The 14,572-nt window shown below is 53.8% G+C and overlaps 1 protein-coding gene and 1 long non-coding RNA gene across 2 annotated transcripts in view; one reads left to right on the top strand and one right to left on the bottom strand.

Annotated features, from left to right (window-relative positions):
* LOC139598013 (ATP-sensitive inward rectifier potassium channel 12) overlaps window positions 1-5,339 on the bottom strand; it is a 58,732-nt gene extending 53,393 nt beyond the window's left edge. Inside the window, exon 1 of the mRNA XM_071443873.1 lies at window positions 5,209-5,339. The gene's annotated coding sequence lies outside the window, so the exon portion shown is untranslated. The remainder of the gene's footprint in view (window positions 1-5,208) is intronic.
* Window positions 5,340-5,435: 96 nt separating this feature from the next.
* Window positions 5,436-9,959, top strand: LOC139598020 (uncharacterized). Its single transcript, XR_011681792.1, has 4 exons — window positions 5,436-5,557; window positions 5,892-6,039; window positions 6,169-6,476; window positions 9,823-9,959. It is a non-coding gene; the product is annotated as an uncharacterized lncRNA (long non-coding RNA).
* The last annotated feature ends 4,613 nt before the right edge of the window (window positions 9,960-14,572 follow it).

Genomic DNA, 14,572 nt, shown 5'->3' with positions numbered 1-14,572 from the left:
TTGAGATCTCCCAAAGCAGGGAGAGGCCATGGGGAGGCAGAGTGGGACACAACGGGGTGGTGGGGAGCCATGGATGTGATCTGTGCTGCTTCCTGCATCAAACTCTTCCCTCAGGTCCTTTAATCAGCCTCAGTTAATTGCTCATTTGATGTCTCTTGGAGCTGCAGGAGCTTCTGGCCACCCCAGCCCCCTGAGACACCAACCCCCACCAAAAGCAGCCTCATGCCACACACAAAACCAACAGATTCCCTCCTGAGCCAGGGATTTTTATAAGGCAGCGAGACCAGGACCACACACAGGGCACATGAGATGAGTCTTTGTGAAACTGGACCATGAGATGGCCAAGGTCCCACTTCCAGGGATGCCAAGGTGAATCCTTCCCTGCCTCGGGGCCCCAGGGCACCTCCCTCCATCTCCACAGAGATGGAAATCAGCCTTCCCCATCCTAGAGCCCTGGCAAGGGCTGGGCTGTGCTGGGCACTGGCACCAGGAGGCATCAAGCTTTCCCAAGCCCTCCTAACACAAATAAAACACAGGGATTTGAACTGGCCAGCAGAGATGGACCTGAAGCAATCCCACAGGGAGGATATTTTTATAAGCCAGGGCTATGAGAGAAAGGGCAGGAAGCCTGACCCATCACAAATCACTCTGCTGTCACTTGCTGTAATCTAGAAATGCTCTGTTAAAAACAGGAGCAGCCCCAGCTGCAGGCAGTGACCCAGAACGGGAGGAGGGCAGCTCAGGCTGGGATCTGCTGCCAGGGAGGTGAAGTCTCTGAGGCTGGAAGTGCTGCTCTGCTCTGCCGTGGTTCATGGGGCTGCCCGTGGCATCTGTCACCCGCAGCCAGCACAGGGCAGTGGGGCAGATGTGTCCCTCCCTAATGGCTGCCTGGGCTCAGTCTCTAAAGGGCTCAGGACACAGCTCCAGGTTCCCAGTTTGTCCCCAGAAATGCCCTCCCCAGGCAGAGCAGGGGCAGGCAGGGCCCTGAGTGCTCAGTTTGGGTTGGACCTGGCGCCAATGGGGTTGGGAAGTTTCCTCCTCTGCCCTCAGCTGTGGCCATGAGCACCTGTGGCCACCACTGCAGCAAAAGACATCAGCTAACAGGGATTCACCTGAAAAATGAGGTTCTGGGGCAACAGCAGCACTTTGTCAATTCAGCACAAACTGAGGCAATAATTACAGGGGAGCAAAAATTAATTCAAGGGTATTGAAGCTCTTGAGGGCTTCCAAAAGGTTTTTTTCCTTGGGAGATGCAGATTCCCATTTACTTTGAGGTTTTCCAGGTGAGATCTTTGACAGCATTTGAACATTTTCCATGTGAACATTTTCCATTTGAACATTTTCCATGTCCAAACCCAGCTGCTCTGATCACAGGGCATGGAGCAGCTCAAGAAGCCCCTGAGAGAGGAGTGGGAGTCTCCTCCCTCCCTCCTTCCCTGGCTCCATCAGGGTTTCCAAACCACAAAACCAAATGTCCTGGACCACCTTCAGCCCCAAGCACTGGGCAGAAGATCTGGTGATGCCAGGAACATCCTGGACATGGGGAGAGCCTGGAGCAGGGTGTGGTGAGGTGCCCCCACCCCAGGGCCCTGCTGCTCCCTCCTCTGAGGCCAGTGCACACCAGCTTGCTCAAACAAAGCCCATCTGTGCAGATTAATTACCAGATGATGTTTGCTCTGTGGCAGGAGCTGATTGGCTGATGGAAGTTTAAACAGGATGGAGAAGGGAGAACAGAGCACGGTGTCCTAGAGATGGAACAGAGCCCCCGGGTCCCACCCAATGGCAGCAACCCCTGAACCCCGCACGCTGTGAGCACCCCTCTAGCACAGACACAGAGGTGGCAGCCCCAGAGAACCACCAGCCCCAGGACAGCCTGTCCTGCAGGTTGCAGGGACACAGAATGACCTGTCCACACACAGGGAACGAAATCCCCGTCAGTGTCCAAAGGTCCAGGGAGTCCTGTCAGAGACAGCCCAGCAACAGCCCCCAGGAACACCCATGGAAAAGCCTGTGGTGAGATGGGGGAGGACAGAGCAAGGAAATCCCCTTGCAGAAACAGTTCCTACAAAAACAGACTCCAGCTCTGGCCTGGCTGCCCAGCTGGGAAGAAAAGCCCTGTTTGGGGCTGGAGCACATTGCTGCACCCTGAGCTAGACCAGGAAACCACCCTGAGTCCCTCTAAGCACTGAGGTGACCCTCAGACCACCCCATCCACTCTTCCCTTCGCTGCTGGGGGCAGATGAGGAGCCCAGGCAAAAACCCCCAGATTTCCTCCCAACCCTTCCAGGTCCCACAAGAGATGGCTGGTTCACCCCTGAGCCTCTAGAACACTTCCAGCACAGGTGGACTGCTGCAGATCACTGCTTTGAACCTCCAAATGACCCTTCCTGGCAATCAAGGAGCCTTCTGGACCTCAGTGGGAGGTGAAACAAGGCTGGAGCAGCTGCACAGGCTCGCCCATCCTGTCCCATCCCATCCCATCCCATCCCATCCCGTCCCATCCCAGACTCACACTCAGCTCCTGAGATGGCTCCTGGAGCTCTCCTCTTGCTCCTACCTCCCAAGCACTGGTGGAGGAAGGTCTCACCTCTTCTTTGGAGCCAGCCCTCACCGCCCTGTCCTGCTGCTGGAGCCCAGAGGGGACCTCCACACCTCCATTCCTGCCATGGGGAGGCTGAGGAGCCTCGGCAGCTCAGAGAGGACGTTCCCCACGGATGGACCCAGAGCAGGGAAAGGGCTGGGGAAGGAGGAGAACCTCCCTTCAAGCCAGCGACGCTTGCTCAACCACTGGTTAGTGGCTCCACAGGAAACACCTTGCCATGCTCACCTGGAAAGACATGTTCCCAGTGAGGCAGGGCTGGCAGGGCAGGGAGGGACAGGAGGCTGCAGGAGATCCACCCCTTGGCACAGGCAACCTCCTCTTGGCCACAGCTGGTGAGGAGAGGAGGCTGCCAGCAAGGCCTTTGTGCAGGATGGGGTCTGCTGTGGCCATTCCTGAAGGTAAAATGGCTTTGTCATCCAGGACTGATCCAGCCTGGGCTTGCTCCAGTGTAGCTCTGGTGTTCTAACACACCTTTCTGCTCCTCAGTTTTATTTTAGACTGAAGCTGGGAGGTCACACATAAGGCTTTTGGAGAAATGCTTCTCCCTACCCATTCCTGAGCTGCTCCAGGACCAGGACCTACAGGTTGACAGCATGCTCCAAGTCCAGGCTATGGCTGGTAAAAACCAACAGGGCTGAAAAATGGGTGGACTGTGAAGATGTTTCCAAGGCCAGGCTGGACAGGGCTTGGAGCAACCTGGGGCAGTGGAAGGTGCCCCTGCCCATGGTAGGGTTGGGAATGAGATGATCTTTGGGATCCCTTCCAACCCAAACCATTCTGTGGTTAATTCAGCTCCTCTGAAGTTTGCTTGATCTTTAGGGCGTGGACAAATCCTGGGGGTGTCAGGATGCAGAGGTAAGTGTTGGGAAGGACCCCAGGCTTCACCATAAGCCCATCTGGACACCTCAGCACTAGAGAACCTCCCAGGAGAGCTGTCTGAAACTGTCACAAAGAACTGGGAACAGCAGAAACCTGGAGCAGGAGGTTGGGACAACATCGCACCCAAACAGGTCCTGCCTACTTTGTGGAGAACAACCCAAACCCGCCTGTTGGAGTCATGGCAGAGCTGCTGGATGACAAGGAGTAACCACCCAGCCTTGTCCCAGCATGGAGCTCCTCCATGGCCACCTTCTGCTGCCAGTGTCCATGGACACTCTCATGGACAGGTGCTGGATGTGCCTGCCCTGCTCCAGCACACAACGCTCTGCCATGGGCCCCCCTGGAGCACAGGGCATGGTAGAAGGCTCCATTCTCTGTCAGGAGAAGGTTACTCAGAGTAAAAGCATGTGCTCGTGTGTCACCCAAACAAACCCTGTGTCCTCCTCCCACCACAGGCCCCGCAGAGCCGGGCGGGATCTCCAGCGCTCACCACAGCCACGCCAGCCTGTCCCATCACACCCCTCCAAGGAGGCTCCACCACGTCCCTCAGAGCCTGCTGCAGGAGAGGAGCCCTCCCTGGACGTGCCAGGAGCCATCTCAGCCCCGAGGGATGGCTCTCTCAGCTGGCACCAGCCTTACCTTGTGACAGGGCCACCCCTTGCCCTGCTGTGCCCTGCCGGTGACAGATGCTCAGAGCAAAGCAGCACAGCTCCACTGGCATCAGGGACACATCAGAGCAAAGCAGCACAGCTCCACTGGCATCAGGGACACAAAGTCCCTGCCCATGATGAGGGGCTTGGGACTAGATGATCTTAAGGTCCTTCCAACCCAAACCATTCCATGATTCTGTGACTCAAAGCCATTTTCCAAAGGCTGGTCTCACCCTCCCAGGTAATTTCCATGCTCAGACCCCTCTTCAGATGCTGTTTCAAAAGGGCCACATCATCTGCCTTCCCACACCTCCATGAGGCCCCATGCCTGCTCTGGTGCAGAGCCCTGGCTGCTCCAGGCTCAGGAAGGCTGAGACATTAAGTGGGAAAACACAGATTTTTCAAGGGACTGCACCAACACAGGTGAAGCAAAGCCCAGCCTGGGAGAGCTGCAGCTCAGAGCAAGCCAGGAAGAATTCCTCTCCAGCCACACATGAGGGAAGGGGAGGAGGAGACCCAGGTGAAGCTCAGCATGAAGCATCATCTGCTGCGTGGCTTTGCAGGATGTCACCAGTTTTCACAGGCCTGATCAAATGGAGATCTCTGGTTTGTAAACACACAAGGGTGTCTGGTGAAATCAAAGGGCTGTGGGCCCAGGGTGAAACACTCCCATAGCCATGAGTCAATCCATAGCGTTGCTGTGGACAGGAAGCTGGTGAGTCATGGATCACAGCCAGGCTGGAGGTGACCACCCAGAGCATCCCTGTTATTTACAGCCACCACACTGATGTGGGCAGAGAGACCCCAGCAGCTGCCCCAGGCAGGGACAACGTGGGGCATTCCCACCATGTCACCTCCTGCGTCCCCAGCCTGGATTCCCAACCCAGAGCTGGTTCTGGTGTGCTGGATGTGCCCCCTTCACCCAGCTAACACTCTCCATCCAGCAGCCAGCCTGTGCTAAAGCCATTGCTGCCAGATGCCTCAATACAGAACTTCCCAAGCCTCTCCCTCCATGGGCACCACTCTTGGAAAGAAACACATGGAAGAACAAACAGAGTTTGCAGGGGGATTTCTCACATAATTTATCTGCAAATCAAGTGGCACCAAGGAGATGCAGGAACTCTTGGATGAAGCCTTTCTTCCACCTTGAAGGTTTGGCTTTGCTGGCTTTGCCAGCCAGACCCCACCTGGATGGCTCAGGACTTTCCTCCCGTCTCCACAGCCAGCCTTCATCCTCAGACTCATCCTCCAGCCCCATCTGCAGCCTCCTTGGAGACATTTGGGCTGTGCCTCAGCAGCGGGGACGGAGCAGCTGCGAGCACAGCATGCAGAGCTGGGGGCCAGCAGCAGAGCTTGCCAAGAGATCCGAGGAAGGGCTGCTGGTGAGGAGCTGCCCTTTGCTTCGTGCCTCCCTTCCGACTGCCTGGTGAGCTCAGCCAAATACCATTAAAGGTTTATCCACACGCTGATCAACTTATCTGCCTCCAAAGCTGGAGCCAGATCGGCCTCCAAGGGGAGAGGTGGTGGATGTGGCACCATCTTCCAAAACAACAGAGGATGAGCAGGAGCTCCGAGAGATTGGCCAGGACACTCTGGGAAGAAGTGGTGATGCCTTCAAAGTGGAGAATGGGTTGATAAGGGGGGAGTGGGGAGAGACATTTTAGCTCCTACCGGGTAATTATCACCCGTGGAAAGCTGAGGAGTTAGCTGGTGGGAGGGAAATTACAACCTATCATAAAACCAATCTCTCCCAAATCCAGTCTCTTCAGTGCTCAGGAGTGTTTGGTCTGGTTCCAAGGCTCGGCTCCTGGAGGAGTTTGAGAGGTCCCTCGACAGAGCTGCAGCCCTCTGCAGAGCAGACACCACATCCCTTTTGTTCGGAGGAGCGCGGAAACGGGAACGCGTCAGGTGAGGGCCTGGAGGAAAACAAACGGCTTCATTCAGGAGAACCAGTCCTGGGGAGGGGAGAAAGGGACTTAATTACAGTAAGTCCCTTTACAGCAAAACTGCCAGGTGCTAAAAGACTTTTTAATTTAGCAGAGAAAGGCAGATCAACGCCAAGCATCTGGAAGCCGGAGACGGAGAAAATCCAATTAAAAATCAGGCAATGCTGCGAGTAGAGCAAGCCATGAAGTGATGGATTATTCATTCCATGATGTCTTCAATTCAAGAGAGGGGCAGAATAATCGATCCTTCCAGCACTTCCACACTGTTTGTTGATGATGAACACTCCAGCCATCCCAACTTTTGGGAGCGTGCACATTCCACTGCGAGGGCCAGGCCCAGACTTTGGCAAACTGCAAAGTTCCCATGGATGATGGAGGACAATCCACCAGCCCTACTAGGTAAGTTGTTTTATGCTTGGAGGCATTAATAACCCAGAACTAGCAGCCAACTCCATGGAAACCAACTGGTAGTCAGTGACAAGTTCTCCTGTTGCTATAGGAACAGGGCCCAAACAAATAAAAATTACCTATAATTTCTCCTCCCTAAAGTTCTCCCACATTACATTTCCATAGCAACTAATTAGCTCATTATTGATCAGAACCAAACCAGTGGAGGTGAGAACCAAGCCAGTGGACCAGTGGAAGTGCCTGGCTGCCATGGGCAGCTCCATCCTCTCTTGTGGTGAGCTGAGATGAGCCTTTGAGATGGTTTGTGCTGGGTTGGAGAGGAAAAGCTTGAACAGAGGAGCTGGATTCCTCTCAGGGCTGGATTCCTTCATGCCTTCCCCAGGATACCTCTGATACAAATATCACTTGCTCCCTTCTATTTCTAGCTGTCACCTTACACCTCAGGGTTTCTTCCCTCGTTGTTCCTTTCCAGTCTCCCCCCGTCTCCTCCAGGCCCAGAGCTGCTCTGTTGGACACCTGCTTGTCTTGGCAATGTTCTCTCATCCTTCTGGCCAGGATATCTGAGTCTCTTGGCTTGCTGCTACCTCTCCTGGACCAAGCCAGCACACTGCAGGGTCCTTGCAGGAGTCTCTCTTTCCTCATGTACCCCCACAAATACAGCCCTGCATCCTCCTCTGGCCGTTCTCCGTCTTAGATCTCTTCTCTCTCCACCCCTGGAAGTGTCCAAAGACAGGCTGGATGCAGTTTGGAGCAATGTGGTCCAGTGGAAGTTGTCTCAGGGTTGGAACTGAATGATCTGGAAGGTCCCTTCCAACCCAAACCATTCTCTGGTCCAAGGAGATTGGGTGCATTAAACCACAGGGCTGTACCCTGCAGACAGCAAGGAGGTAAATTAGCCACAGCTCAATGGGAAAAGCTGCTGTAGCACCCAAAGCAAGGGAAACAGAGCTGTGCCAGGTCAGGGAGAGCTCAGGCAGAGCAGGAGCACCAAGCCTCTGTGCTGAACCTGCCAACCCAGTGCAAGGTGATCTTGTGCAGTGGCAGCCCCACATCACAGCACTGCAGGGGTTGGGTTGGGTTGGGGGCCCTCATCTTCTCCTCCCCTGGGCGCTGGGGTCAGCAGGAAAGGGGCACTGGAATGGGGCACACGGGTCAGGGTGGAGGATGCTGTTTTCATCCCAGTCTGGGGGGAAATTCCTGCTGTCTCAGCACACCCAAGGCCTCCCCTGCTATGCCCAAGCCCCTGGCAAGGACCAAGGGATGGAGGAGAGGCTGCTGCTCGCTCTGCCCCTCCTGTTTTGGTACCCCCAGATTCACAGACACAACAAACACCCCATGAAGCACTTTGCTGGCAGAAAGGCATCTGGAGCAGAGGGCAGCACAGCTCTGCAAGGAATATCCCCCCATCCCAGGGGCTGCACTTCCAGCTGAACTCATGTAAATCACACATGAATCTCTGTGATTAATTGCTGCCACCACACACGTGGCAGATGTGCAGAGAGCTGAGCACATCCCTGCACAGACTCCAGGCAGGGCAGGGTGAGGCCAGGCTGGGTTCCAGCAGTGCTGGGGATGCTGGATTTGCTCCATCCTGCAGCAAGGTGGAAGGTTTTGCCAAGGAAATTGCCTTTTTTTAACCAAAACCAACACAACCTGCAGGGTTCAACCCCCACAGGGACATTCAGTTAATTTACCCATCCCCAAAACGTGACTGACCCCAGGGTGGACAGAGCCTGGCTGCTGTGTCACCTCCCTGGTGTCTCTTGAGGACCAAGTGGCATCACCCAAGCCCCTGTCTCTCCTCCCTCCTCCACCAGCCCCATTTCCACCTGTCCCATGGGAATCTGATTATCAGCAAGAGCTCTGCCACCGTCAGATGTGATCAAAACCACAATTCAATTAAATGAGATTGGATTGAAAGCAGAGGGTTGGGAGGAGGCAGGCACAAAGACCCAGAGTGGGAGGCCATGCCCCAGGAAAGGAGGCTGGGATCTGCAGGATCTGCAGGATGGTCACCCCAGGTGAAGGAAAAGCCAGGATGCAGCTCTGACCCTGGGATGAACTCCATGCTTTGGGGGCAGGAGCCTTTGCCAAGTCACTCATCCTCCTTCTGGAGGATCCTGGATAGAGTAAGGTGAGCCCAACCTCCTGAAGATGCTTTTAATTCTTTCTCATCTCCTGAAATCAAATAAAATACCAAATAAGAAACTTTGTCATCTGAGCAGTAGAAGAGGGGGGGGAGAAAAAAAACCCAGCCAAACATGCCTGGAGATGAAAGGGAATTGTAGATGGGTTTCATCTCTTGCTCTTGTAAGGAACGTGAACATAAAAAAAAGGGAGAAACAAACAAAAAAATCCCAGACACGGTTAATGAGCTTTGCATTTAAATGTGCCACCAATGTCACTGCACAGACAGCTCCTGCAAGGTCCCACGTTCCTGCTCACCCCAGACAATGGGTCGGAGCAAACATTGGGTGAGATTAAATTCCACTGGTGTTTAGTAAATAAAACATGCATTTCGAGAAATCAGGGAAAAGTTTGTTAAATATTTTAGTACATCTGGTCTCCCCACCCGTACGCGGCCTTACAAAAATGTTTTGCATATTTATTTTAGCATGCACTAGATTTATTTAAAAATAGCATCACCAGCACTGGAAACAGCCCACTTGCTTTTCATCTAGATCTTTGCATTGAATCAATGAATCCAAAATTAAACAAGGTTGGGTGAACTAAATCTATAAAAGGACCTATTTGCTGATCAATACAGGAATGGATGCCTGGGATCTCTTTGCTGGGTGAAATATGAGGACTTACGAGAGAGAAATTGCTTTTGTTATTATATTTTTTAAAAAATTCAGATTTAATCTCCCCACATAAAAAAATTATTTATCGGAGAGATGCTTGGTCCTAAATAATTCATGCTGGTTGTATAGTACCCAGAAGACAGAAGACTCCTGTCTTCCATTCCTAATGAGAGGGAAAAACACCTCAAATACTTTTCTTGGATTCACTTTCATCACTGCAGGGAGATTAAATTCTACTTGGCTTCCAGAGGGTGTCCTCCCCCAGGGGAGCAGAGCCCCCCAAATCACAGAGAAACCACAACGTGCTCTGTGTGGATGGAGAAGAGCTTCAGACACATCTGGAGGCCAAATTTCAGCTGCCAGTAAGAGACACCTGGCTCTGGTGTTGAGGTTCAAGGTATGACTTTGGTGACCAAGGAGCCAGGACAGAGAAGGATCATCCTGAAAAAGCTATCTCAATATGAATAATACAATTTTTTATATTTAAATATATATATATAGTCTATAATATAAATTCATCCTTTCCAAAAGAGGGTGAAGCCACCCTGGGGGCACTGAGCCTCCAGTAAAGCAGAGCTGGAAGAGGAACAAAGTCAACCCAGGCCACCACAGCTGAAGTATGTGGGAAATACAAGCTGTAACTGTCAGTGGAAGTTTCCCCTGGCCAAAAACAGGAACAGAATTTGGGCTGAAGTGTGTGGATTTGGAGAAAAAAAAAAAAAAAAAAAAAAAAAAAAGAAAGAAAAAGAAAGAAAAATAAAAGAAAAAATAAATAATTGGCCTTTTAGCCCATCTTGGGCACAAAACCTGGGGCTGGCTTTGGGAGTGCCTTGCATGGCTGTTTGCTCAGCCAAGTCCTTTTCTCCTAAGCCTGCTGCAGGAATTGATCCACAAAGGGTTGTACCTGCTCTGCTCTGAATAAATCTGCATATCAGCCTCTTCCATGAATGAAAAATGCATGCACCAGTAAATCTGAGGTGAAATAGAAATAATACATCTGTTGTCAGCAGCCTTTTCCTTTTTTTTTCGGCTTTTCTCTTCCACAAGTTTCATTAAGAAGAGACACATCAGCTGAGATAAAGCTGACACCACCAGCTCGCTGATTGCTGCCGACGCTTCCCCGTTGCTGTGACGATGGATTGCTGCAGGAGCGCCCGCCCCGAGCAGGCAGGGAGGGTAAAATCCCCTCCCTGGGCTAATCCTGGGAGAAAACAGAGCAGGAAGGGAGGGTAGAGTCACCTCCCTGGGCTAATCCTGGGAGAAAACACGAGGAGGCTGCGAGGCCATGGCAGGGAATGTCCCCAGGCTGTGGTGAGAATGGGGACACGGGGGTGGCAGGGGTGTCCCCACCTGAGAGGGGCCAATGGGCTTCCTCTGAAGGACAGGGGAATGAGAAACAGCTGCCCCTGGCCAGGCACATCGTGGATCCCAGGGACAAAACTCAAGGAACAGCCCCAGCTCCACCTTCACCTTCATCCACCTGCATCATCCAGCCCTTCTCCAGATCAGGAGCTGGCAAACCCGAACGGCTTTGGGCTCGTTGCACTCGGGCCGTTTTCTCCCTCGCTGGAAGGGCTCCATGGTGGGAAGGTGCAGAGGGACCCAGTGCTTGATCCCCACTCAGCTCAGATGATTTCAGCCCTCACTTCAGCAGGGCAAGGCTCCCAGCAGCCATCAGCAGGTGGGACAGTGACAATGGCAGTGCCAATGTCCCCGTGCTGTCCCCTCACTGTCCCTGCCTGGCCCACACTCAGGCTGGCAGCTCGCAGCACGCTGCAAAGAGGCAACAGCTGCTCCCCGCTGGCCCAGATCGAAGATTTTAATTAAGGAGAAGATTTGGGGGAATAAAGGGGAAGATCTCTCTCAAAGCTGTAATTAAAGAAGCTCAGGGTGGGGCCCGATGATGGCAAAGGACACATCCTGCTGCTGCTGGGGCTGAGGGAGGGCAGAGTCCCCATCATTGCCCCCCTCCCCGAGGGGAAGGATCCCCCAAATGCTGCTCACAGAGGCTGCTCTGCACCCCAAAAACAACCTTCCAGTCTCGGCTGAGGTTCCCACAGGGCTATCAGGTGCTCCAGCCTAGAGCAAACCCAAATTCCTGTGGATCCCACTCTGAGTTATGGCAAAGGAGAGGGAGAGGCTGGAGGGTCCTCAGAGCTGAAGGTCCTGACCCCAGCTCGCCCCCTCTGAGCCAAAAGGGGCCAGGTCAGAGCCCAGGAAAATTTTGGGAAGTGGGATGCAGTCAGCAGAACCCCCAGAGCACTTTTGGGCTGTTTGGAGAGGTTCCTCAAAAGAGGCACAGAGTAAGTTTCCAAAAAACCCCTATGGAAAACAGCGGGGTGAGAAGACAAGCTGGAGGCAGCACTGCCTGAGGAATCCCAGTGCCATCCCTACCCCTCACGCCAGCACAGCCCTGGGAGCCACCAGCACCTCCCCATTCCTCCTGCCTTACCCCAGGCTCCCAAAATTCCACCAACAGCGCTGCCGACCCCTCCCGCCCGCCCGGGGTTCGGGTCCGTGCCCGGAGCGAGCCGAGCCAGCCCGGATCGATTCCCGGCAGCTGCTGGGTATTTGCAGAGCCATTGCGAGCCCTGAGCATCATCCCTGGGGCTGCCTCTGCCCGGGATGGGGCAGCAGCACAGGAACCGAGCACCTCCTGCCGCAGCCAGGGCTCCCCGATCCGCAGGCACACCCTGGGGCATGCTCGGGATCATCCATCAGCTCCGGCGTGGAACGGGACCTGTTGCAGGGATGATGTTCTGCAGAGCCCGAGCAGAGGGTCGGCATGACCCGGGAAATGCTAATTAATCGCTAATTAATTAACTGAGTGGAGCACTGGTGCTCGGAACAGCCGCACACCACTCGTGGCAGCTTCGGACCCGAGCCGGAGCTTTTGTCAGAAACCTCGGGGTTTATTTATGAAATCCCAGCTTCAATCAGGGGAAAGGAGTGTATCCCTCGAGGAGAAACAAGCAGCCCCGAGCGGGGAGTGACACTGAGGAAAACACAGCTGATACCAAGGTTTGCTCATCAAGGTTTGTGTCTCCTGCTCCACCCGAGATGTAAATCGGGTGCAAAAGCCACCGTGGCTCGCCAGGCTCCTCTCAGCCCCCTGCCTGTGTGTGCCTGCAGCTCTGGAGACAAACAGCCTGTTCCAGCTCCGCTTGGCATTTCCACAAAGGTTAACTCAGCGTGAGAGGGGCCACAGCCGCCGCTCCGGGGCTGGAAAAGCTCCGGGAAATCCTCCGGGGGACCGGGGCTCCCTGCGGGGCAGGTGACCCCCCCGGTCACCCCCGGAGCGCTGGCGTCGAGCTTTGATATTTTCAGGCTTTGCGCTGCTGAGGCTTCCTCCTCCCACCCCCACGTTCCCGCCTCGGAAAAATCAATAGGAGCTTCAAGCTGAGAGGGAGGGCTGGATGGAGGCTGGTGTTGCTGGGTGAGAGAGGAGTTTTCCCCCTGGTTTGGGGCTCCAGCAGAAATCACCCCAGCTTTCCAGCACCCTGCTGATGGGGAGTTGGTGTTGGTCCTGTGCAATTCCCAGGGGATGGAGCAGTGAAGCAGCTGTGCATGGATGGGTGGCACAGCTCACTCCATAAGTACACAAACTCTGGGGCTGGGTGTGCAAACCAGGCTGCTGGGACAGGCAGAAAGGGCTTGGAGATGCTTTGTCCGAGCCAGCAGTAAAAACAAAACTTAGAAACAAACTTAGATCAAGCAGGGACGATCAATTATCAGAGGGAAAAGGCAGGGCACCAACACACCTGGATACCAGTGGTTCAACCAAAGTTTGGGCTCTCCTCACCGCAGCACAAGCCACCTACACTCCTCTCTGGAGAGGAGAGTTGGGAGACATCCCCAGCAGCTCCTCATGGGCAGCAAAGGCTTCTGCACCCAGTGCACCTCATTTAAACCCTTCCCTCCCAGCTGGGCTGCACTGGTCCCTCTGGGTGCCGGCTGAAACGATTTTAGAGCCTCTGGCTGGGCCAGGAAAGGCTGATCCATATTCCTGAGGCCTCATTGCTATTCTGCAGCTTCAGCTCATTAGTGCTTAGGTGCTACAAGAGCTTTGGAAGTTTCTGGGTGAGGCAGCTATTAGGGGAGGATTGAACACGTCTGGTACAAACCCCTGGCCTGGCTGAACTCGCTAATTTACACTATCGAGCGACAAGGTGCCCACAGGCCACCCGAACCAAAAAAAAACCACCCCTGTCCTAGATACGGGCTCAGCCACCATCTGAAAAAAAAAAAAAAAAAGGAAAAATTAAGCAAAATAAATAACCCTCAGCCCCAGAAAACTGGCTGCATCATCACACCCCCTGCTAATCCATTAGCCAGCCCTCCTCCGCACACGGCTCTTAGGAACAGCGTGAGCTCCAGCTCAGGAGCTCCTGGAGAGAACCACCACAGAATGGAGGCACAGAAGGGTTTGGGTTGGAAGGGACCTTAAAGATCACCCAGTTCCAACCCCCTGCTATGGGCAGGGACACCTTGCACTATCCCAGGTTGCTCCAAGCCCCATCCAACCTGGTCTTGGACACTTCCAGGGATCCAGGGGCTGCCACAGCTTCTCTGGGCAACATGTGCCAGGGCCTCACCACCCTCAAAGCCAATAATTTCTTGTGTTTCAAACCTTTATTTTCAGTTTGAACCCATTACTCCTTGTCCTACCACAACAGTTCCTGATGAACCACCCCTGCAAAGGGCCAGTATGACCAGTACAAACACCTGCACTGTACTGGGGGAGCACTTTGGGGTCTGCCCTTTTAGAGGGACTGCTTGTAAGGCTTTATAAAGGGAAGGCCTCATAAGATGGCTCCAAGCCTGTTACTTAGGCCAAGGAGAAGGGAGATGTGGGAGAGTGACTGAGCTGGAATAGGGGTACAGAGATGAGAGAGATGAGAGAGACGAGAGAGATGTGACAGATGTGCTGTGTGACTGCCACATGTCCACATCACATCCACTTCATGGTGTATGGTGGTTGGTTGACTTGGGCTTGTTGTGCCTGAAAACCATGTACCCATGTAAACATGTTGTGCCTTAAAACCATAACTGGCTAGCTGCTTAAAAAGGCCAGGGGTTTGGCAGTGAAGAGCCCTCCTTCACACCTGCCTGGGGTTTTTGGCAGTAAAGAGCCCTCCTTCACACCTGCCTGGGGTCTCTGTGTCACTCATTATCACAAAATGCTCCCAACACCTCAGCACAGGGCAGGGAGAGCTGTTGGCCCTTCATCTGAGCAGGACTGAGCTGCTGCAGCCCTGATGCTCCCCATGCCCCTGCCTGTGC

The sequence above is a fragment of the Agelaius tricolor genome, unplaced genomic scaffold (assembly GCF_023055355.1).
Source record: "Agelaius tricolor isolate 1412-34295 unplaced genomic scaffold, bAgeTri1.0.p SCAF_19, whole genome shotgun sequence".
NCBI classification, from domain to species: domain Eukaryota; kingdom Metazoa; phylum Chordata; class Aves; order Passeriformes; family Icteridae; genus Agelaius; species Agelaius tricolor.
Note: the sequence above shows the minus strand (reverse complement) of the source record. Positions and strands in the feature narration are given on the sequence as shown.